At 39.9% G+C, this 24404-nt stretch overlaps 1 long non-coding RNA gene across 2 annotated transcripts in view; it reads left to right on the forward strand.

Annotated features, from left to right (window-relative positions):
• LOC136792421 (uncharacterized) overlaps window positions 1–24404 on the forward strand; it is a 168452-nt gene that overhangs the window by 39805 nt on the left and 104243 nt on the right. For both annotated transcript variants that reach the window (XR_010836196.1, XR_010836197.1), the window contains exon 2: window positions 334–462. This is a non-coding gene — a long non-coding RNA (uncharacterized lncRNA). The remainder of the gene's footprint in view (window positions 1–333; window positions 463–24404) is intronic.

Genomic DNA, 24404 nt, shown 5'->3' on the forward strand with positions numbered 1-24404 from the left:
GATTCACGCCTCACATCAACCTGCTTATCATCCTCGGTTTCTGAATGGGGAAACAGAAACTTACAGAGTTTATATGACTTGCTGAGTTAACTGGTATTGGAACCCGGTAATAATTTGAAACCCACAGGGTCTGATTCTATGGTCCGTGCTATGATCTGCCATCCTCCCTCAAGATGGGGATCATAAGTAATAGGGAGGGGCTGTGGAGCAGAGGTCAGCACCCCCAAGACACACTCAGGGCTTCATCTGAGACCACAGAGCCCCCGCCAACAATCTTCTGGGAGACAAAAGCTGTACCAATCCCTTCTCTGTCTTTCCCTGGGATCCCTGCAGAGTCCACACTCAGCCAAGGGGAGCCTCCAATGCACCCGGGACGGTGGAGGGAGCCGCTTCCCCACGTGCCCCTGGCACGAGGGCAGCCAGCACGAGGGGAGACAGAACGGAACGGTTGCTGTGATCCAGGTCAGTGACTAGGACCTTTATTAAGTAACAGAGATTATGTCGCACCATGGAAGCTCTTGCTCATGAAATCTTTCCTGTCAGCCTCCACAGAAGGGAAGACTTCTCATCTCTCTTGAGATTAGCTTTGGCTTAAACCTGTGGGGTTAATAGTGCAAGATGACTTTCAAAATCCCTTCTAAATCCTTACGACACTGTGATGCTATCCACGTTTAATGATCATTTTTCTTTAATAAACCCTTGAAAACAAGCCCTTTTATTATTAAACTTGCTGGGATCACCAGAAAATTTTCAAAGGCTAATGGACTTTTGACTGAAATCTCTTGTAAGCCATCCAAAAATGTGCATTTGTGTTTATGTACGTAGGAACTAGCTTAATTCCAATTCAAATGGGTGAAAAGTATCTTAAAACACTCAAGATCTGGTAAATTGTTTTGTGGCAACAGATGTTGTTGTGACAGTTTTTAAAACTTGATTACATTTGAATGTGAAGATGGGCTACAGCTTTGTGGGGCGGGGGCGGGTCCTCAAAGTGCAGCAACAATCGACGAGAGAGGGTAGGGAACGGAACGCACCAAGGTATGGAATCAGAAGGGCACAGACAACTGATGGTTGCAAGGCAGATTTAATGACAAAGCATAGCCATTTATATACCCCTAAAGCAGGGAATTTGCATAGACATTGTGCCCTAAAGCAGAAACTTTGTATAAACATTTTTCTGTAGAACTGGGCTGTCTTGGCTAGTCGCCACCATATCTGCATCAGCGGGTTTATTGCTTGTTCCACAAAGGCACCAACTTCCCCTCCAGGGTTGCTTTTCTTAGCTTTAGGGAACAACCAGGGACTCCCAGTAACTGAGCAGGTCCCTGGAGCGATCTGGCCAAAGGCCATCTCCTTTTTTACGTTCATACCATAAAGTCCAGGATGCATACCAAGGAGAGTACAGTCGGGCCCTGAGGCTTATGAGGGTCTTAATGGCGCCTTCCTCAGAGGGCAATGCTCCACATGACAGTTTTTAAAACTTGATTACATTTGAATGTGAAGATGGGCTACAGCTTTGTGTGTGTGTGTGGTGGGGGGGGTGTTTGAGATCTTTTATAACGAAAGCTGACATTCTGGTCCGGTTGTTGCAATGCCTTGGTGACACTGGTATTGTTACTATTGTTTTTGTGGATACTTGGTTTTGGGGTATTGCTTCTGAAATCTTTCTGAGATTTTTATTCTCAGTGAAGATGTTTTAAATATATAGAATACCGAACTTTGGAGTAAAAGCTCTTTACTAACCAGGCAGGCCTTATTTTTTATTTTTTAAAATTTTGTAACTTATTTTATTCTTTTAAACTAATTTTTACTGGACTATAGTTGATTGACAATGTTGTGTTAGTGTCTGTCATACAGCAAAGTGAGTAAGTTATACATATACATATATCCACTCTTTTTTAGATTCTTTTCCCATATGGACCATTACAGAGTATTGAGTAAAATTCCCTGTGCTCTACAGTAGGTCCTTATTAGTTAACTATTTTATATATAGTAGTGTGTATGTGTCAATCCCAATCTCCCAATTCCCCCCCCCTTTTCAAATAAAATCATCTATTTCATTCTAACTAGGGGAGGTTAATGGGGCTTATCATTAATATATAAAATAGAAATAAAGACAGTAATCAATCGTACTTGTGAGGAGTGTGCACTTATGGGTCAGCATTTCCAGCTTCACAGGGATGGTAATTATTTAGGGGCTGGTTTGCATGTCAGTGGAGGAACACGGCTGCTTTCTTGACAGGGTTGCCAAGGACCCACAACATAAACAATATGGTTTAAGGCATGGACACCTTTTGTTAAAGTGTAGATATTAATTGGCAGGCTGATGTTTTCATTACTGTCGACATTCGCCCCTTAACTCAAGTGCATATATAAGGTTGACTTAGTACTAGGCTCAGCTTTTAGGAGAACATTTGACATGGGCTGTATCCTCTCAGTTTGGAGATGTGTGGAGTCAAGAAAGGTCTGGAGTATGAGGGCATTCCTGGCGTTGAAGGATTCAGGTTGCACACTCAGCTTGAAGGGTAGTAGTTGGAATGAAGACCCTTGCTTGTTTTCGTGGACAGGGCGTAGCTGCTGGGAGTGATACAGTGCAGACAGGAAATGCGATGATACTTAACCGTGTCTCTTTCCCTGCAGTAACTCAGTGCCTTTTAATATGAATACGTCAAAAAACCACTGCCCTCAGCCAGGAAGCTGATCTATAATCATTCCCCATAGTGAGCCGATATCTTTCTCCCTGAAACTTGGACTCATTGATTCTAACTTTGTCCCTTTAGACCACACGGAATTTGGTTTAGGGTCAAACACATGTAGCATCTGTTTTTGTTTCTGTACAGAGTACAGGGCAGCTGGGATGATATATATACAGGATGCAAAGGACGCTGGAACAAAAAGAATCCCCATATGTATGCATCCAGCTACTCGTAATTAATAACCATCCTGGCTGTGTCCTGCAGGGTGTAGGTCTGTGTGGCTTCGAGGGCCTGGGAGAAGAGATGATGTGTCTATAAAAACTCGGTAGCATTGATAGAAAGTTCCTATTTCTTCCCATGTTTCAAGGAAACGGTGGAGAGGGGTGGTTATTTCAGAAGCTCAGGCTGGAATAGTGAGGTCAGAGTGGCTATGCCCAAAAAAGAATGGAAAGTTTACTGGACTGATCTCAATCCAGGTTTCCTTCTGTAGAGACATGACAAAAGACCCTGTTTCATCCTGTTCTATGGAACAGTTTAAATAAATGGATTTAGAAAAACGCATATTTTTGACCGCATATTAATCAAATTCAGAAATTTAAAAAGTTAGGAAGAAGAAATAATGCATTGGCTAAAGAAGCAGGAATCAAAAATAACTTTAAAGGCTAGAACGTTTAAATAGAACGTAAAGACGTGTAAGAGGTCTAAATGCCTAATGTGCTAAATGTGCTCGGGTTCCGAAGTCAAGTAACACGTTTCTAGGTTAGAGGGTACTTGGCTTAGCCAACTGTGAGCTCAATGAACCGCAAGCAGATGTGTTTGCTAAGAAAGCTCTGGGGGGTTAGGCCAGGTTTATAGAAAGTGTCTAAGTGGTCTTGCTGGATTTTGTGTTGATTAGACCTCACCAGGAATCATCTGTTCAAGGAGAGGTCAAGAGCCTCCTGACGGGTGTCCAGTGGGAGGTGTTTGGAAGAGCAAGTCGTCTAGAAATCAGAGCCCATGTTGTAGGAGAGCAGGATGCAGGCTTTGAGGGAGGGCCCATGACGGGTGGCCCTTGAAGACACTGTTTGCACACAGGAGATGGATTCCATTTCTTCTGGGTGATGTAAGAAGGAAAAGCGGGAACTCACGGGTCCAAGTTTTAGGGATAAAAATACGGGCTCACTACGAGGAACGTTATAGAGGATGAGGAGGGAGTAGTGTTTATTTGATGTGTTTATACTTAACGGCACTGAGTTACTCCAGGAAACCCACAAATCCAAGGAAAAAGGCAATCTTCGGCAATGGTGTTTTCCATTCTTAGAGGTGGTTAGAAATAGGCCGAAAGATCTAATTTTCAGGGATGTTGTTATACCTGCGGGCCGTTTAAGCCCTCGCATCCTGAATCTCTGGGAGATCCTTCAAGTGGAGAGCCTGCAAAAAGGTAATTGCTAAACTCTGTTTGAGGTGAAAGAGCCTCTTTCATATAATTTGTGCTAATGACCATTCTCCTAATTTTGATCTAGTCAATGACCACACTCCTTCTGTGTAAATAAACTTTCTTTGACATTTGCAATGCACAGTTACATCTCTCTAAATACATATAGATATTTTAGCATGTGAAACACTCCTATACTTTTCTGGGCCAGACCTGAGAGCTCTCCCCTCACTCTCCACACATTATTTGACTCTTGGTAGCTACGAGTTCTGCGAAGAGCATTTCATTAGAGGTGGAAGAGACCTCACCACCGGCCTCAACGCAATAATTTTAGAGCTCTCTACTCCCGCAGAAAACAAGGGAACAAGTGTGGCAGTGGGATTTCTTACTGACATGGGAAGAAAAGCCAAAGGAGGGAGGAAAAATAAAAATGCTTCTTGAGAATTTAGAGAACTGAGTAAGTGAGAAATATTTAGTGAGACAGAAATGATCTAATAGGGAATGATACAAGCTTTTCAAGACTCCCTTCTAAGAGAGGGGATATATTTTGAGTCCAAAGCTTGTCTGGTTCTTGTGAAGTATGGTTGACGAGGTAAGTGAAGTCGTCACAAGATGTCTTATATATAAAGTGGAACAGAAGCTTTGGTGTTAGGAGTCTTATCGGAAATGCACTGAGCTTAAAGCTTGTTAGTAATCAATTCCTCTGAGAAGCCACGTTCCATCATGTTCTTCTCTCAAATATCCTGGTTACTAATAGCTTCCTCTTCGTAACTGCCTTTATCACTGTTTCAAGAGGCTAAAGAAAGTACAGGGGAGAGTACGCGAGGACGCTCGATTCCTCTTCATAAATATTTTCTAGCTGCTGTTAATCATCGTCATCTCCTTCTCATCGCACAGCACCTGCTTCGGGGCCCCGCACACACATGCACGCTCACAAAATGCCTTTGTTGACCTATTCCTATGAAGATAAAAGCCTATTGCCAGGACAACTTGTTCACATTCACAGTTTTGCCCAAAAATAAAGTCTTTGGTTAAATTCACTGGGAAAAATGTCTGTAGCAGTCAGTCCAGGCAAAGAGGAAAGTAACTTATCACCTGGTAAAGATTGAACATGGGTTTGGTTTTTCACTGCTGCGGCATGGGTGGCTCTTCTCAGCTCTGAGCTGGGAAGTCCCTTGGGACTAGTGATTCCCTAAAAACTGTCTCTTAGGTATGGAAGGTTTTCCCTTCTTACCTCAGGGAGAATGAACGTGTCTCCACAGACAGTCAGCTCCGTGGTGAGAGAGAGGGGCATCTTTTGGGTTTTAGGGGTTTGATGCAGTATGTGGCAGCAACGGGGGTGAGCAGCAGCCACCTGAAAGCCCAGAGGGCTCTTGTCTTGAGGAAGGGTGACAGAAGGATACTGGACAGACCTCCTTCTGGTCTGCGTAAGTCCCCGGATCTGGGGACAGTTCAGGGAGTAGAGACCATTGGCTGAGACTGGAGAGACCCTGGGCTTCCTGCCACATGTAGGGCGTGCAGTAGAGTCCCTGTGCATCTACTTCGGAGCCACCGAAGCAGGGGATGCAAAGATTCCTCCCATCTCCTTGGGCATCGAGGTCCCTTACCAGCATCCAGCAGGTGTCCCAGTTGTGGGGAGACGTGAACTCTGAGTCTTCCCACGACACCATCTTGGCTGTGTCCCCCACTTTAGCCTTTATAAGTACGATTTCTTGATATATTTATCCTGCCAAATATGGGGTAATATTGTTAGATGCTTTTTATCAACCTATTGTTCTCTAAAACAGGATCTTATTTTTAAATAAGCTAATTAATTTTTTTCTTCTAGTTTTATTAAGGTATGATTGATGTACAATACTGTATATGTTTAGGCACAGAGAATGATGACTTACATACAACATGAAATGATTATCACAGTAAATTTAGTAAGCATCCATCATGTCATACAGATAAAACATTAAAGAAACAAGATTAAAAAAACCTTTTTTCTTGTTTAGAGAACTCTTAGGCTTTACTCTTTTGATGACTCTCATATATAACACACAGCAGTGTTAATTATCTTTATTATGTTGTACATTACATCCCTAGTACTTATTCAACTTATAACTGGAAGTTTGTACCTTTTGATGCCTTCATCCAGTTCCCCCTCCCCCCACCTCCCACCTCTGGTAACTATACGCCTGAACTCTTTTTCTATGAGTGTATTTGTTTGTTTGTGAAGTATAATTGACCTAAAACATTGTGTTAATTCCTGTTACACAACATAGTGATTTGGTATTTCTATACATTTCAACATGATCACCACAATAAATTTAGTTATAATATATCACCAAAGAAATTACATAGTTATTGAGTATATTCCCCACACTGTACATTTCATACCCATCACTTATTTATTTTGCAACTGGAGGTTTGTACCTCTTAATCTCCCTCACCTACTTCTTTCCTTCTAAATAAGCTAATTAATTATAAGTAGCAAAATGTTTCTAAGAAGTTTAAAATTCATGTATTTAGAAGTTACATTTCTTATAATTGCCTTAATCTCATTATTATTCTTAAATAACTGATATTTAAGTGTGGCAGTTATATACCTGGACTACCTTAGTCTGCAGACATTGTGGATGAAGAAACCCAGTATGAATAGGAAGCCCTGCAGACAAACAGCAATAATAATCCCCAGAGACACTGCTGTACCTTGTGTTTCTTGATCAAATCCCATAAAATGGATAAAATAGATTTTGTAACCCCATAAAACACTTCCATTAATCAAATCTATTTTAATTTGGTAGCATCCTCTAGGTTTTTATCCTAATTTAATTTCTCAAGTAAAATGAAGAAAACTTTATGGTTATTGTTCTGATAGGCCAGTTTGATCTTGGCTTGTGGCGGCAAATTTATTTCTTGTAGAATCTTGCATACAGATTTTGTTGTTGTTCAACGTTGGGATATAGAGAGATGCTGGATTCACCAGTAAAACAGCAACACAAAATAGCATGACAATAATGACAGAAGGAGAGTTGGTGACAGGAAATACCTTGCTTGAAGTCTCATGAAAAGCAATTAGTAAAAAATATGCATCTACTGGAAACTAAAGATAAAGATCAATCATATTCTCAAATCCATCAATGCCTTCTTTCTCCATCCGTTGGGAGTATAACGATCTGATAAAATAAAGCAATTGGCAGGGTGGACATCACAGTCTTTATCAGTTCATTCCCTCAGTGATGGAACGTAGAACCCTGAAAGATAACAGCTATTCATATGGATTTATTTCCCCCTTATCTCAGCTTAACAACTCCATTTCCAAAGGAAAGTATCATTAGGTGTAAAAAAGCATAGGTTCTGATTCACACATCTTGCAATGTGTAGCCTTCCCGGAAATAAATTTTCCTCTCCAGTGGCTGGATTGAAAAGTAGCAGCTGACCTAAGGACAAATACCTCATAGATGAGCAGTTGCCTACTAAATGACATGAAAAATTCTAAATGGCATGAAAAATTTTTCTCAAACTGGGACAAATGAGACCAAATTTGTTATTCTCTCTTGGGAACCTAAAATGGGTAAGTAAAACATATCTTAAAAATTAATTTCACCTTTAAAAAAATTTTTTTTAAGTGGCTACTAGAAAATGTGTAATTACACTTATCAAGAGAAGGTAGACAACCCCCTAAAGAGATTATATTATTTATCAGTAGATAGTACCTATTATTTCAGTAGAGAAAAGAAGGATTACTTGACAATCAACTATTGAATAATTTTAAAATTCTTAATTTTTCTATAATGAATTATTCAATAAATATTGCCCTTGTAGTCCCATGCTCATAAAATAATTAAATATTAATATGAGCAACTATTTCTTTTTAAATTTTTATTGGAGTATAGTTGATTTACAACTTTGTGTTAGTTTCAGGTGTACAGCAAAGTGAATCAGTTGTACATATACATATATCCACCCTTTTTTAGATTCTTTTCCCATATAGGTCATTACAGAGTATTGAGCAGAGTTCCCTGTGCTATAGCATAGGTCCTTATTAGTTATCTATTTTATATATAGTCGTGTGTATATGTCAATCACAGTGTCCCAATTTATCCCCCCCCCATTTCCCATACATTTGTTTTCTACACCTGTGACTCTATTTCTGTTTGTAAATAAGTTCATCTATATCATTTTTTTTAATATTCCACATATGAGTGATATCATACGATATTTGTCTTTCTCTGTCTGACTTACTTCACTCAGTATGATGATCTCTAGGTCCATCCACATCACTGCAAATGGCATAATTTCATTCCTTTATGAGCAAGTGTTTCAAGAGCATGTACAAAGGAACCACAGGGAAAGACTTATGGCCTAGCGCACTGGAGGTCCCTGGCTGAGCCCCATGCTGGTGCTAACAGCCCTCCAATTGTTGCAGTGCTCTCTGAGAAGTGGTTGCAGGAAAAAGGTCTCCGTACTTAAAGCTGGTAAAAAAAAAAAATTACCTTCATCAAATTTTAAAACTTTTGCTCTGTGAAAGAGTCTGTTAAGAGGATAAAAAGTCAAGCTACAGGTTGGGAAATAATGTTTTCAAACCACATATCTACAAAGGACTTGTGTCTAGATTATGCAAAGAACTCTCTGAATTTAACAGTAAAAAAAACTAAATAATTCAATTAGAAAATGGATGGAAGACATGACCAGACATTTCACCAAAGAGGATATACAGATGTCAAGTAAGACACATAATTAGCAATTAGAGAAATGCAACTTAAAACCATATTGAGAGAAACTCGGTCCAGTTCTGAGGACAAGGTGGAGTAAATGCACTTCTCCTTATTGCTCCTGCTAAGTCAAGTTTAAAACCCTAACCTTATGTACTGAACAAACACTGGATGAATCTGAAAGGTGGAGAGAAGCCAAGTAGGTTCCCTGACTTTTCTATTTGTCTCACGACCCTAACTGTGTGCTGGGAATACCAATGGGTGCAGACAAAAAATTTAAAAGTCCTGAGAAAACCCTACTCTCTCAAGCCAAAGGATAAGAAAAGGGGAAGCCTAGAAATATCGAAAACTTTCAGACAATAACCTCTGTCCTTAGTGCAGCCAAACACCATGGACAAAACTGTGACTGAACCCCACCCTGACAGCAAAGGCAGAGTGGTGAGCCTAAATGTCCACCCTGGTGAAGCTGTACCACCTTCACCTCTGGGGTAGAATCAGTGAGGGTGCAGTGGGAAGCCAGAACTTTCCTCCCTTCCCAAAGCTAACAAGCCCACCCAACCCCATGCTCATGGTATCAGTGGAGGCCATGTCAGGAGGAGACTTTCCTCCCCCCAGGTCAGGGTGATGTCAGTAGAAGCTAGTGGTGAGCCTGCAGTCCCACGCTCACCCAATAACAAGAAGGCATCCTTCCCTGAGGGCCAACTGTGGTGGCTAAGTGGGAAACACAATCCTGGTTGGCGGTAATGAAGCTGTGCCTCCGTTTTTCCATTGGCATGATGTCAAAGGAGGCCTCCTAAAACAGATGGTTTAAATAATCTACAGAGTCTCATAACATAGTAACCAAAATATCTAGATACAATACAAAACACCTATAATACTTATATACAGAAAATTCCTATCCTGAATGAGAAAAGACAATCAACAGATGAAAACACCAAGATGATGAAACAACAGTTGGAACTGTATGACAAGGATTTTAAACCAGCCATTCTAAAAATGTTTCAACAAGCTTGAAATAACTGAAAAAATAGGAAGTCTCAACAAATAGACTCTGCAAAAAAAAAAAAAATTAAATACAAGATATAAAAAAGATGCCAGGCAGGGCTTTCAGCTTGGACGTGTGTTTCCTCCAAAGATGTGCTCTCACCCCTCAGGCTGTAGGGCATTATCCATACTGGAAGTATAATAAGGAGCATATGAGTATGTATGTTATCTCTGTTGTAGTTTTGTACAAACTCTAAGTTTTTGTGTAGACTTATAAACAATGAGCTGTGGAACTGAAGGAGACTTTAGAGATCATGTATGAGTCCAACTCCTTATTTTACAAGTTCTCACTAAAGACCAGAGATGTTAAGTGATTGACTCATCATCATAGTGATCTTGGTAGCAGAAATGTTGTACCCGATTCAATGCTCTTTCCATTGTGCTGCCTTTCTGTCTTCACTGGAGATAATTTAATTATTGTTAAAATCACATTCTTTGAAAAAAATTTTAATTGAGATATAATTCATGTAAAATTCACCCTTATAGATATATACTTCAGTGGTATTCACAAAGTTGTACAACCATCATCACTAATTCTGGAACATTTTCATCACCCCAAAATGCCTATTTCTAGTCACACCTATTTCTCCCTTCTCCCAGCCCTTGGCAACAGTTAAGCTACTTTCTGCCTCTATGAATTTGCCTATTCTGGGTATTTCATATAAATGGAATCATACAAAAAAAATATTAAAAAGAACCAAATAGAAATTTTAGAATTGTAAGGTACAGTAACCAAATAAATATAAGTTGATGGGCTTACAGCAGAAAGGAGATGACAGGAGAAATAACTTGAACTTGAACACAGAACAACATAGATTTCCTGATATATGAAACAGAGAGAAAATGGACTGAAAAAAAATGGACCAAATCTCAGAAATGTGTGGGAACTGTAACAAAAGATCTGACATTTGTACTCTCAGAGTGCCAGATGGAGAGAACAAAGAGAGTGGGATTTATAAGTATTCAAATAAATAATGGTTGAAATGACCTCAAATTTGACAAAGGACATAAACTCACAGATTCAAGAAGCTGAGAAAATGCCAAACAGGACAAACTCAATGCAACCTATGCCAAGACACATAATCAAACTACTGAAAACTAAAGACAAAGAAAAAAAATCTGGAAAACATCAAGAGAGAAACAATAAACTTCCTATAAGCAAAAAACAATTTGAATAACAGTAAATTTCTCATCAGAAACCTTGGGGCCATAGGAAGAGAGACAATATTTCTCAACTGTTAAAAGAAAGAAATGGGAACACAGAATTTTATATCCAGTGAAAATAACCTTCAGGAATGAAAGGGAAATCAAGATATTCTCAGATGACTAAAAGCTAACAGAATTTGTTGCCAGCAAACCTAATCTAAAAGAAGGGTTAAATGATATTTTTCTAAACAGAAAGGAAATGATAAAAGAAAGAATCTTAGAACAAAGAAAAAAAGAAAACCAGGAAGAGTAAAAATCCAATAGACCTTTCTTTTTCTCTTGAGCTTTCTAAATTATATTTTATGATTGAAGCAAAGCTTATAACATTGCATGTATATAATGTACAAAGAGAAAATATTTAAGACAAATATATTATAAATGGGGGAAGATAAAGGGACAGAAGGGAGGTAAGATTTTTGTACTTTATTAGAACTGGTAAAATGATGACACTAATAGACTATGACAAGCTATGCATGCATGGTTTATAATCTACATAAATCACTAGGAAAACTATACAAATAAATACACTCCAAAATACTATAGATAAATTATAATCTGAAGAATGCTCAATAGCCCTCAGGAAGGCAGCAAAAGAAAAACAGAAAAATGAAAAACAGAGAGAAAAAAATAGAATACAAAAAACAAAATGCCAGTCTTCAGTTCTAAAATATCAATAATCATATTAAGTGTAATGGACACAAATATATCAATTAAAAGACAGAGATTGATAGAGAGGATTAAAAAATATGACAATTATATGCAATCTACAAGAAAGTCACTTCAAATATAATAATATGAGTAGGTTGGAAGTAAAAGAACAGAAAAAGATATACACAAACATCAATCAAAATAAAGCGTAGGGGCTTCCCTGGTGGCACAGTGGTTGAGAGTCTGCCTGCCGATGCAGGGGACACGCGTTCGTGTCCCGGTCCGGGAAGATCCCACATGCCGCGGAGCGGCTGGTCCCATGAGCCATGGCCGCTGAGCCTGTGCATCTGGAGCCTGTGCTCTGCAATGGGATAGGCCACAACAGTGAGAGGCCCGCGTAACACAAAAAAAATAAAAAAATAAATCGTAAATGGCTATGTTAATATCAGATAAAGTATAATTTAGAGCAAAGAAAATCACCAGGGACAGAGACAATCATTACATAATAAAGATGTAAATCTACCAAAAAATCTTGGCAATCCTAAATGTGTATGCACCATACAACAGAGCTGAAAAATATGTAAAGCAAAAAATAATAGAAATAAAAGAAAAAATCCATAATTATAGTTAGAGACTTCAACACCCCGTTTTTAATAATTGATAGAACAACTAGAGAGAAAATCAGTAAGGATATAGAACTCAACAACACCATGATCCAACAGAATTTAATTGACATTTATAGACACTTCACTAACAGCAGATTTCACATTCTTTCAAGAACCCACAGAAGATTTACCACGATACATCATATCCTGAGTAATAAAACAAACTTCATCAAATTTAAAAGTAGTAAAAACATTCAAAATGTATTCTCTGAACATAATGGAATAAAAATAGAATCAATAACATATAACAGAAATATATCTTAACTCTTAGAGACTAAGCAGCACACTTCTAAATGATTAATGGGTCAAAGAGGAATTCCCAAAGGAAATAAAAATACATTGACCTGAATAAAAATGAAAAAAACCCAACATATCAGAATTTGTGTGACACAGCTAAAACAGTGCTGAGATGCAAATTTCTAGTATTAAATGCTTACATTAGAAAATAAGAACAGTCTCAAATAAATAATCTAAGCTTTTATATTAAGAAGCTAGAAAAATAAGCACAAAGCAAGAATAAGGAAGGAAATAATTAAATAAGAGCAGACTTCCCAAAGAATTAAAAGTCAAAAAAAAATTCAGAAAATTGTTGAAACAGAAAGCCAGTTCTCTGAAAAGACCAATAAAATTAACAAGCCTCTAGTAAGACAGACAAATATTTCCAAAAGGACACAAATTACCAATATCATGATATGAAACCAACATTACTTCAGACCCTGCAGGCACCTAATGGATAAAACCATAATGAGATATAATATTAGAATGGCTAAAATATTGTACTATGAAAACACCAAATATGGGTGAGGATGTAGAGAAACTGGATTACTCATATATTGCTGGAGGGAATAAAAAATGGTACAGCTATTTTGGAAAATAATTTGACAAGTTTCTTACAAAACTAAACATGCATATATTTTATGATCTAATAATTGCACTCTTGAGCATTTATCCCAGAGAACTGAGAACTTATGTTCACAAAAAAACTTTAGTTCTAAACAAATGTTTACAGCAGCTTTATTTCTAGTAGCCAAGATCTTGAAACAACTCAAATCTTGTCACAATTGGTTAAAACAACCCAATGAAAAAATGAGCAGAAGACCTAAAGAGACACTTCTCCAAAGAAGACATACAGATGGCCAACAGGCACGTGAAAAGATGCTCCACATCACTAATTATTAGAGAAACTCAGATCAAAATTACAATGAGGTAACCACCTCACACCAGTCAGAATGGCCATCATCAAAAAGTCTACAAATCATAAATGCTGGAGAGGGTGTGGAGAAAAAGGAACCCTCCTACACTGTTGGTGTAAATGTAAATTAGTGCAGCCACTGTGGAAAACAGTATGGAATTTCCTTTTAAAAACAACGGAGCTATCATATGATCTAGCAAGCCCACTCCTGGGCATAAATCTGGAGAAAACTCTAATTCAAAAAGATACATGTCCCCCAATGTTCATAACAGCACTATTTACAATAGCCAAGACATAGAAACAGATGATTTGTCTAAGAAGATGTGGTATATATATATAACAGGATATTACTCATCCATTAAAAAGAATAAAATAATGCCATTTGCTGTGACATGGATGGACCTACAGATGATCATAGTAAGTGAAGTAAGTCAGACAGAGAAAGACAAATATCATATATCACTTATACGTGGAATCTAAAAGATGATACAAATGAACTTATTTACAAAACAGAAATAGACTCACAGACATAGAAAACAAATTTATGGTTACCAAAGGGGAAAGAGGGAAGATAAATTAGGAGTTTGGGATTAACATATACACACTACTATATAAAATAGGTAAACAACAAGGACTCACTGTACAGCACAGGGAACTATATTCAATGTCTTGTAATAACCTATAATGGAAGAGAATCTGAAAAAGAATATATATATATGTTTGTATAGCTGAATCACTTTGCTGTACACCTGAAACTAACACAACGTTGTAAATTAACAATAAAAAATTGAAGTGCAGCAAATTTGATCAAAATCAGTCAACCCATTCAAAAGTTAGTAGGAAACAAACAGATAAATCACTGAAAGGTCCAGTTGATTTCACTGTGTTCAATCAATATTTTTGTCATTTCCAATTCAGCAGGAAGCCTTCTTTTAAACATCCATGTAAGCCAAGAATGTCTGAAAAAGTGTTTGATTTTACCACATAGTGTTAACTGAAAATTACCCACAGGGAGGCAAAAGTCAAAATATTCAATAGTAAAACTATTTCTCTTTTCCATATGAAAACAGTCTTTTCATGTGAATCATGTTTTAAAAATACTTTGTAATTTATATATTAAGAGCTTAAGTGCATTTTAGTTTGGTTTTTAATATGTCCCATGTTCCAACTAATGATTTCTTTCTTGGGTCTGGGGGATTTTGTGATAGGGTTTCAAAGATAATAGTAGAGCTAGAATCATTAATGTATTATACTTTTCTCACTTAAATAATGACAGTTTAGTTTCTGGTCTTAAAATAGGAAATATTTGATCTTATACTATATCAATGAAGCCTTTATTTTTTATTTCTAAACTGTGCAGATAAATCTCAAACCCAGATGTCAAGAGTAATTCCTCCACACACAATCTTGGTAAAATGGATTCTTTCTTTCAACAAAAAATTATTTAAAAGAAAAGTTATTTAACATTCACTAAGTGCCAGGTATTATGTTAAGGGCTGGAATGTATTGCTACATGAAATTGTTAATATATGACCTAGAGAATATATGACCTAAATACAACAATTTCTTACAATCTAATACAAATAAAAAAATGTAGTTCCTTCTATTAAGAGGTCACAATTTAATGCAAGAAACTTAGCAGTACACAAGATTACAAGCTGAGGGGATTCTGGAAGACTTCCGTGAGGAAGTGCTCAAGCTGATTCCAGAAGGATGAATAAAGGAGCAGGTGAAGGAGGTCTTTTCTGGGGGAGAAGTGTTCACAGAGAAATCTAGGGTCTAGGAGGCAATGGGGAAAATTATGAGTCTCTGCTAGAGAGAAAGGATCAAACCCCAAAGCCTCTGATGTGATAAGATTTTTACTGAGGGCAACTGGAAAACATTAAATGAGTACAGGCAGGGGAATGAAAGGGAAGGTTGGCATCTTAGGAAGATCCCTCTGGCGGCAGTGCGTGTGTTTGTGGGGAGAGACACAAGACAGGAGGCTGGGAGATCACGTAGCACTTATTGCATAACATGGGCGAGATGTAAGTGATCAAAGGATCTATACAAGCAACGGGGTAGAAATGATGAGAGGACACCAACCCCAGGGAGTCAGGAATCCTAGACGGAACTCACATAGCATGTTTCTCATGGGAGAGACGAAGAGGAGGTTTCTGGGCTGGGAAAGTGGTATATAAAACTGAGATAAATCCAGTTCCACACATCCAAGTGGACACATGAGGTTGGCAGCTTGATATCAGGCTTTTGATGCCACAAGGGAAATTTGAATTGGAAATATAGACGTCAGTCAGCAGCATAGAGACAGCAGTTACACAAACGGGGATACCTGGGTTGCCCAGGAAAAGGGAGTCCAGCCAAGGCCAAAGGCGGGGCATTGGCCACACGTACACCAAAGGGGCAGGGCCGAGGAGGAAGGCCCAGAAAGGAGACGGAGAGAGACGTTAAAGACAAGGAGAGGAATTAATAATATCAAATAGCACAGCAAGGTGGAATAATAATGACAAAGGTATCTTTGACTACTCAGAAGACGTTTTTCTCCTCAGTGGACAGTAACTCCTATGAAGACTTGGGGATAGAAGCTAGATTACAGAGGGTTTAGGAGTAAATGAAAAAAAAAAATGAGGAAGTAAAGACAGCAGGTTTAGGTTACTTAAGTCAAACGACAACAACCAAACGCTTCTTTATACTTTTATCATAAAATAATATATGTTCATTTTGGGGGGGAAGGGAGAAATTCAGATGTTAAAAAAAGCACTTGTGGGCTTCCCTGGTGGCACAGTGGTTGAGAGCCCGCCTGCCGATGCAGGGGACACGGGTTCGTGCCCCGGTCCAGGAAGATCCCACGTGCCGCGGAGTGGCTGGGCCCGTGAGCCAAGGCTGCTGGGCCTGCGTGTCCGGAGCCTGTGCCCCGCAACAGGAGGGGCCACACAGTGAGAGGCCCACATACAGTAAAAAAAAAAAAAGCACTTGCAACTCCAGAGAGGAACACTAATATTTAAATTTTAGTGTATAACCTTCCAGAATTTTCCTATGCATGAAAAAAATATGATATATATATATATGGGGTATATATATGTATATTATATATATACATATATACACATATATTATACATATATACTATACATATATATTACACATATATATTATACATATATTATACAAACATTATACATATATTACTAAGTGGGGTATATATATATTGTAAATGTATAATACATACATTTATAATATACATTATAAATGGTGCATATATATAAATGATGTACAAATAAATGATGTGTATATATATATACATATAGTTATATGTATGGTGTATACATATGGTATATGTTTTGTTCAAATTACTGCCTAATAATCTGTTTTTATTACTTAAGATTTCATGAACAAGTCAGCAAACAGTCCTGCCTGACATTTACAATCTGAGCAGGCTGTGGCGATTTAACTCTTTCACATGGTTGGACATCTAGAGTTATCTTCATACAGACCTACATGCTCACCCTACACCCTCTGATTCTCTCTGCACTTGTCCTCTGATCCTGAGGACAACTGGTGTCTGCAGACTTCCTTCACCTGCCAGTTTGGGAGGGTGACTTTTCCTTGTTGCTCACATGCCTGACATTTTACAAAACTGTCTGATATGACTTGTATATTATAGAGCTCTAGGCTGAAAACAATTGTCTCCCAGAGTGCTCAGGACATTGCTTCCATATCTTCCAGTAGCCACTGTTGCTGTTGAAAACAAAGAACAAAACTAAACAAAAAAAGCTCATGCTCATGATTCTCTCTTTTGAACGTGCGCAGACTTTTTCTTTCTGGAGGGTTTTAAAACCTTGTAATTGGTGCTCCAGAATGTTAGAATGAGGAATCCCGATGTGTTCTATTTTAATTCATGGCTCTGGTTATTCAGTGGCTTCTTTCACCTGGAGACTTTGCATCTTTTAACCCTGGAGGTTTGTCTTCAGTGTTTATTTGGTAATTTCTCTTGTCTATTTTGCTCTTTATCTCTAGAGATTCTATTCTGTTAATCAGGGGTTTGAACCGTCTGGATTGTTTCTCCATGCTTCTGTTGTCTCTCACATCTTCAATCCCTTGTTTTTTTGTTTTTATTTTGGTTTTAGGTATTTAGGGTTTTGTTTGTTTGTTTGTTTGTTTGTTTGCTGTATGTTCTGGGAGAATTCCTCATCTTTACCTTTCAATCCACCTGTGACATTTTGGGCAGCAAAGTATTTCCTAGGTGAGAGCTCATTTTAATTCTCTCGTTGCTCCTTTTGTAACTTCCTGTTCTTGTTTTGTGGATATGATTTCTTTATGCAACTCTCAGAATAACAGTTAGTAGCATTTTGTTGTTTTCTCTTTTTTCTGAAGTTGGTTTTTATGTTAGTTTATTTTGGTCACTCTTTTACATTGAAGGCTTTCTTCAGGCCTCTGGTGCATCTTGGTTGTTTATTTTATACAAATAAGCTGGTAAAAAGGCTGATTGGTAGCTCTCTGTATGTGGACAGGGCTAGTGGACAGGCAAACACTTTAGAGTAATGGGGGGGGAATAGGAGATGGGGGTGGGAGCCCAACATTAAGTTTCTTTTTTTTTCTTTTTTCTTTTATTTATTTTTGGCTGAGTTGGGTCTTTGTTGCTGGGCACAGGCTTTCTCTAGTTGCAGCGAGTGGGCATCTCATTGTGGTTGCTTCTTTTGTTGCAGAGCACAGGCTTTAGGTTCATGGGCTTCAATAGTTGTGGCACGTGGGCTCAGTAGTTGTGGCTCACAGGCTCTAGAGCGCAGGCTCAGTAGTTGTGGCACACGGGCTTAGTTGCTCCATGGCATGTGGGATCTTCCCAGCCCAGGGCTCGAACCCATGTCCCTGCACTGGCAGGTGGATTCTTAACCACTGCACCACGAGGGAAGTCCCTAAGTTTCTTTAAAATAAGCTGTTTTTAATAGTATCGTTCAGCTTCTTTAGAGAAATTCCCTCCTGCTCAGTGGATAGAAAACTGCTTCTGAGTGTACTTCATGTGGAGGCAGGGGAGATGGGTGTGTGGTACAGTCCCTGGTCCACATACAGACTTTCTATTCTCCCTCCTGTTTTTAACCTCATGCCTAACTTTACTCTCAATTGAAAGTAGCATATTTCAGTCCTAAGCATCACCTGGATCCTGCATTACAGATGAGTTTAGACTATAAGCTTCTCTGTGTATTCCAGGCTTGAGATTTCCTCTGACCTAATTCCCAGTTAATACTTCTCCACCTCTTTTATGAATTCCATAAATCTGCTAAAATCTCTCATCTGTTTATGACCCATCCCCTCTTCTTTTTCTAAATAGCAGGTTCAAAAAATTTTAATGGGGGTGTTGGATATAAGATATAACACATCTTTAACCACGTTTCCTAGGTGCAGGTTTATTCTGCCTGTCCCTCTAGTTTATAACCTGTATGAAGGTAGGAATTATGGATATTTTCACTGCTGTATTCCTAGTGCCTATAGTAATGTCAAATAACATCTTAAAATACAGTTATCGGGGCTTCCTTGGTGATGCAGTGATTAAGAATCTGCCTGCCAATGCAGATGACACGGGTTCGAGCCCTAGTCTGGGAAGATCCCACATGCTGCGGAGCAACTAAGCCTGTGTGCCACAACTACTGAGCTTGCGCTCTGGAGCCCATGTGACACAACTACCGAAGCCCGCATGCTACAACTACTGACGCCCGCATGCTACAACTACTGAAGCCCCCACTCCTAGAGCCGGTGCTCCACAACAAGAGAAACCACCACAATGAGAAGCCGGTGCACTGTAACTAGAGAAAGCCCACCCCCAGCAACAAAGACCAAACTCGGCCAAAAATAAATAAATTACTTACTTAATTAATTTAAAAAATACAGTTATTGAAAGAACAAATAGGATTTGTGAAAACATCTTCAGGGAAGGTGCAAATGCAAAAATAAAACCACTGTTTTTAATCACATCTTAGACCTTAATTGTTTTAAAACATTTTAAGTCGTTGGGTCAAATTTTAAAACATTAAGAAGGGATACACAACCTGCCGTGCATAAAGTGAACATAAGAGTCGACCTTAGCTGCTTGTTTCTATATACTGAAAAGAGCGATACTGGAGCAAGAGGAGTGGCAAAGAACTTGGCATGTTCTGGAGATACTGCCTTTAAGAATTTACATCTGTGTGTGTGTGTGTGTGTGTGTGTGTGTGTGTGTGTGTGTGTGTGTGTGTGTGCAAATGCATGCATGATACATTTTTTCCCCCAGTGGGATGTCATATTTATTTATTGTGTTTTTTTTAATTTAAAAAATGTTTAATTGAGTTATAGTTAATTTACAATGTTATGTTAGTTTCAAGTATACAGCAAAGTGATTCAGTTATACATATGTATATTTTTTCAGATTCTTTTCTATTATAGGTTAGTACAAGATATTGGGTATAGTTCCCTGTGCTATACAGTAGGACCTTGTTGTTTATCTATTTTATATACAGTAGTGAGTATCTGCTAATCTCAAACTCCTAATTGATCTCTCCCCTCCCTCAGCCCCAACCTCCACTATCCCCTTTGGTAACCATAAGTTTGTTTGCTACACACAATACATTTTTGTTATTTTTAAGAATTTTTTTAAACTTTTAATTTTATATTGGAGTATAGTTGATTAACAATGTTGTGATAGTTTCAGACGGACAGCAAAGTGATTCAGTTATACATACACATGTATCTATTCTTTTTCGTATGCTTTTCCCATTTAGGTTGTTACATAATATTGAGCAGAGTTCCCTGTGCTATACAGTAAGTCCTTGTTGGTTATCCATTTTAAATATAGCAGTGTGTACATGTCGATCCCAAACTCGTTTTTGTTATTTTTCTGTGAATTCCCTGTATTCATTAGGCATTGAACTTGTCAACCATGATTTTGCCAACTAGAGTGTTAAGTGAAGCAATGCTTAGAGCTGGTGAGGCATAACTGAACTGCAGACCCCCGGCCGGCAGAGCTGTCCTCTGTCTGGCTCCCAAGTATTCACACACTGTGAGGACCATTAGCCGCCCAGTTAATTTAATCACGGCTTCCTGAGTGTTGAACACCCAGTGGCTACTGCTCTTTCACTCATTCATCAAATAACTATGAATTACCTACTATTTAAAATGTAAAAGAGAATTTGTGTGTATTCAACCCAGTAAACAGCTATATAAGAAGAGCATGGGTTAAGAGACACAATTTTGTAGCTGAGAACACAACCTCCAAGGCTCAGTAGCACTGGCGTCACAGGGACGGGTGTGGGGAAGGAGAGGGGTCACTGTGGCTTGCAGCTACGGGGTCACTTAGGCGTCTGTCCTGGGGAACAGAGATTTTGACACAGGGTAGAGACCCAGACCCCCAGAAAGCATGGCCGAGCAGGTATGGACAGAGCAAGTTAATTTCATGCACAAATAAAGGGTTGCCAAGAGGATCCCAACGCACCTAACTAAGCCAGAATTGGTTTCGAACCTGGCTTTTTTGGCAGTGATGGTACTGACGGACCCAACTGCAAGGAAATGGGAAAAGCAGAACAAAGAAAATAATACAGAGGCTGACATAGGAGGTTGCAAAATGCATTGAATAAACTGGCTTTTTTGGTTTAGGTTGTTAATAAAAAGGTGTGTTGACCCTATTATCATTTCTGGTGCCTGGAACTCTCCCTCAATAACTGTGGTCTTGGATCCCTAGAGAAATGAGCTTAATAGTGGGGTTTCAGCCAGCAGAGAAAAGAAGGTGGTAATCTGACAGCTCAAGCTGGGGCTGATGGGGTAAACTTTGGTAAAGACACCTTCTGTAAATTAAATGTTTCTCCACACTTTGGGACCTTGGCTGGAATGACAGGTGGGAAGTCTAGTTTGCACAATTTCAGGGGCTGCTCCCTCCCAAAGCCGTGCAAGACCACCCTGATCTTGCCTGGCACTTGCCTGAGACCACCCTGCCCTGCCTGCCGCAGTAAAGCATGTTTTAGGGCAGCTGCCCCCTGCCAGCCTCATTCCCTCCGCCAGAGCGACCTGCACCTCAAGATAAGTAGTGATGGGATTATCTGGAGAAATGGGAGACACACGCCTGAACGTGAGATCTTCACCCTCCATCTAAAGATGTTTGCCCTTATGTGTCTCATTTGGTGATTTTCATCCTCTTTAGCTCTTGGAATCCTGTAACAGGAGCAGCACATGTCTACGAGCCATTTTTTGGTGGCTTCTGGGAGGACAGAGAACGTAGCTCAGCAAGTTGCATTTGACACAAAGTCGGCAGGGTAGTGAGTTGACTGTGTGCCAGAACCAGGCTCCTGGAAGATCTTGACAGCCCGGAATGATGGACCAAATAGAATAAGATGGAACTGAATAGGGATAAGAGTCTGTACTTTGGTCAGAATTCCAAATCAACCAGCACAAAGTGGCAGAGATTCGCTTGAAAGGCAACTCTCCCGAAAGACTTAAAGACTTCCTTCTGAATGGTGTCAGTGAGCCAGTCGTGCAGTATGTTTAACGCCAAATTAAATGCAATTTTAAGCAGTTTTGAGAGAAGCCCATTATCTAACATGTGGGAGGTAATAGCTCCGCTCTGGTTAAACACAGCCAACCCCCCATCAAGGGGAGTGGGCAGCTCTTTTCTTCAAGAAAACCTATTCGTGGCCCCCTGTGAATGGCATAGGTGACTTATTTAGGAGAGAAAGAGTGATGCTGGGAAAGCTAAGTGCTCTGGATAATGAAGTAATGGGAATTTTCTGGGAGAAAGGTCTTTGTAGGTGGATATAGGGTCTTAGCAATACGGTGGTAGGCTGGGAGCTAAGGGAAAAAAAGACTAAGATGAGTGAGAGCTTTCTCATTGGAAGAAAGCCTGTGAGGTTTCCCCCTAAATCCCCAAATCTTCATTACAGATCAGTAATGTACAGCAGGCTTGTGTTTGGTGGAAGAAAGAAGGGAAATTCTCTTGCAGGCGACAGAGGGCAGCAGCTGTAGGAGTGGAGAGTGGAACGTGGGTCGGGGATTAGAGCAAAGAGGTGACAAAGCACTGCTGAAACCAATCCCTCCTGTCCCCTGATGGATTTTTAGCAACATCAGCCAGCTTGCTGGATTTCACTTGGCATGGGCTTTTGAATTATTTTATATTATATGATCAAAGCGAAGGGTGATTCTGGAAGGCTGGACAACTTGGGAAAACTGGGCTGCATTTGCAGAATCAGGGTCTCTCCCGTCGGACGATGAGTTTTTGTCACTGGACTGCGTTTTGCTCACTTGCATCTGTTGCACAGAGCTTGGATACACAGATAGCCCAAGTGTCTGTTGCATGAATTAGTGAGAGTCCTGCCTTTGATGTGCCGAGGATGGTGTCACATAAACAGAGATTGATGATAGAGTCTGTCGTCAAGAAGCCTGTAGTCCTATAGGGGAGTCATTCGTTCAACTAATTATCTACTGAGGCATTTTTCTTGGCATTAGGAACATGTACAGAAACAAAGCAGACAAGGTGTATACTCTCATGCAGTTGACCTTCTGGCTGGGGGCACACAGGTAAGAAATAAACAGATTAATAAAGAAGATAAATAAACAGTAGTGATGGGTACAATGCCAAGAGTTGAAATGGTGCAGAGGGCAGAGGATGACGGAGGGGCTGCCGTAGATAGGGTGGTCCGGGAGCCTCTCTGCTGAGATGACATTTGAGGTCGGTACGAATGACAGGAAGGAAGGATCGCCCACGGAAAGACCGGGGGATGCAAGCTGACCTCCAGGTGAACATGGGCCAGCAGCCTCACGGCTGCTGAGGACACTGGGAGTGGTAGAGAGTGGACTGGGGGACGTGGGAGATTTGCAGAGGGGTCAGATAATGTGAAGTTACGAGAACCAGAGGAAAGAAGTGGATTTCACTCTGAGAGTTGTGCGAAGCTACGGAAGGATTTGAAGCTTGATTGTGGTTACAAGGGTAAAGACAGAACATAGTAATGCAATACGATAAGAGTTTTGATCGAGAGACGGGACAGTCACAGGACTCTGAGGGAGGAACCAGTGGCCGAGGGCCTGTTGGGAAGCAGCTGGGGCCTCTTGCGTGTGGCCAACAATTAACCAGACGATGAAGGAGAAAAGAAATGGGGCATGAAGCGTGTTGCAGTCAGAAGTTGGGTAGAGTATGGCTTTGTCATGGACCAGCAAGGGGCACAATGTTGATGAGAGGGTGAGGGTGAGAAAAGATGAAGCTGAAGAGGTGAGTGGTGACTGGATTGGGAAGGATCGCTCACGTCTTGCTAAGAAGTTCACGTTTCTGCCCAAAGGCAATGGCAAGGCAACACAGGATATTGTGATCAGAGGATTTTCCTGGCAGGATGGTCCTGTCACTTGCATAACAGGCATCGCCATGAAGGCACATTGGAGGAGGGCAAAACCACCCTTCTGTGCAGGACACCAACTCAGGCTGTAATCCAGAGAAGAGATAACGGTGGTCTGAACTGAGACGGTGGGAGGGGAGGGAAAGAAACGTATGGATTTGATCAATAATAAGAAAGTTACAAAAGATCCTTTTGGCTGATTGGCCCCTAGGTAGATGGTGATGTGATTCACTGCGGGAGGGATAAACAGAGCAGCAAGCCTGGTGGAGGGGATTTAAGGGGGGGATGGGAGATGGCGTTAATGACAGAAAGACTGTGAGATGCTCGCGGGACAGAATGTGGGCGTGTCCAGCAGGCAGTGGGCCATTCAGGTCGTCCTCGGGCATGGTCTCTGGCCGCAGGAGAGACTCGAGCCCATCAGCAAGGAGGTGGTGACCAAGGCTGAAGAGGCAGTCAGGAAAGTTGTGCATCACGGGATGAGATGCCACAGGAGAACAGGACT

The sequence above is a fragment of the Kogia breviceps genome, chromosome 13 (assembly GCF_026419965.1).
Source record: "Kogia breviceps isolate mKogBre1 chromosome 13, mKogBre1 haplotype 1, whole genome shotgun sequence".
Lineage (NCBI taxonomy): Eukaryota > Metazoa > Chordata > Mammalia > Artiodactyla > Physeteridae > Kogia > Kogia breviceps.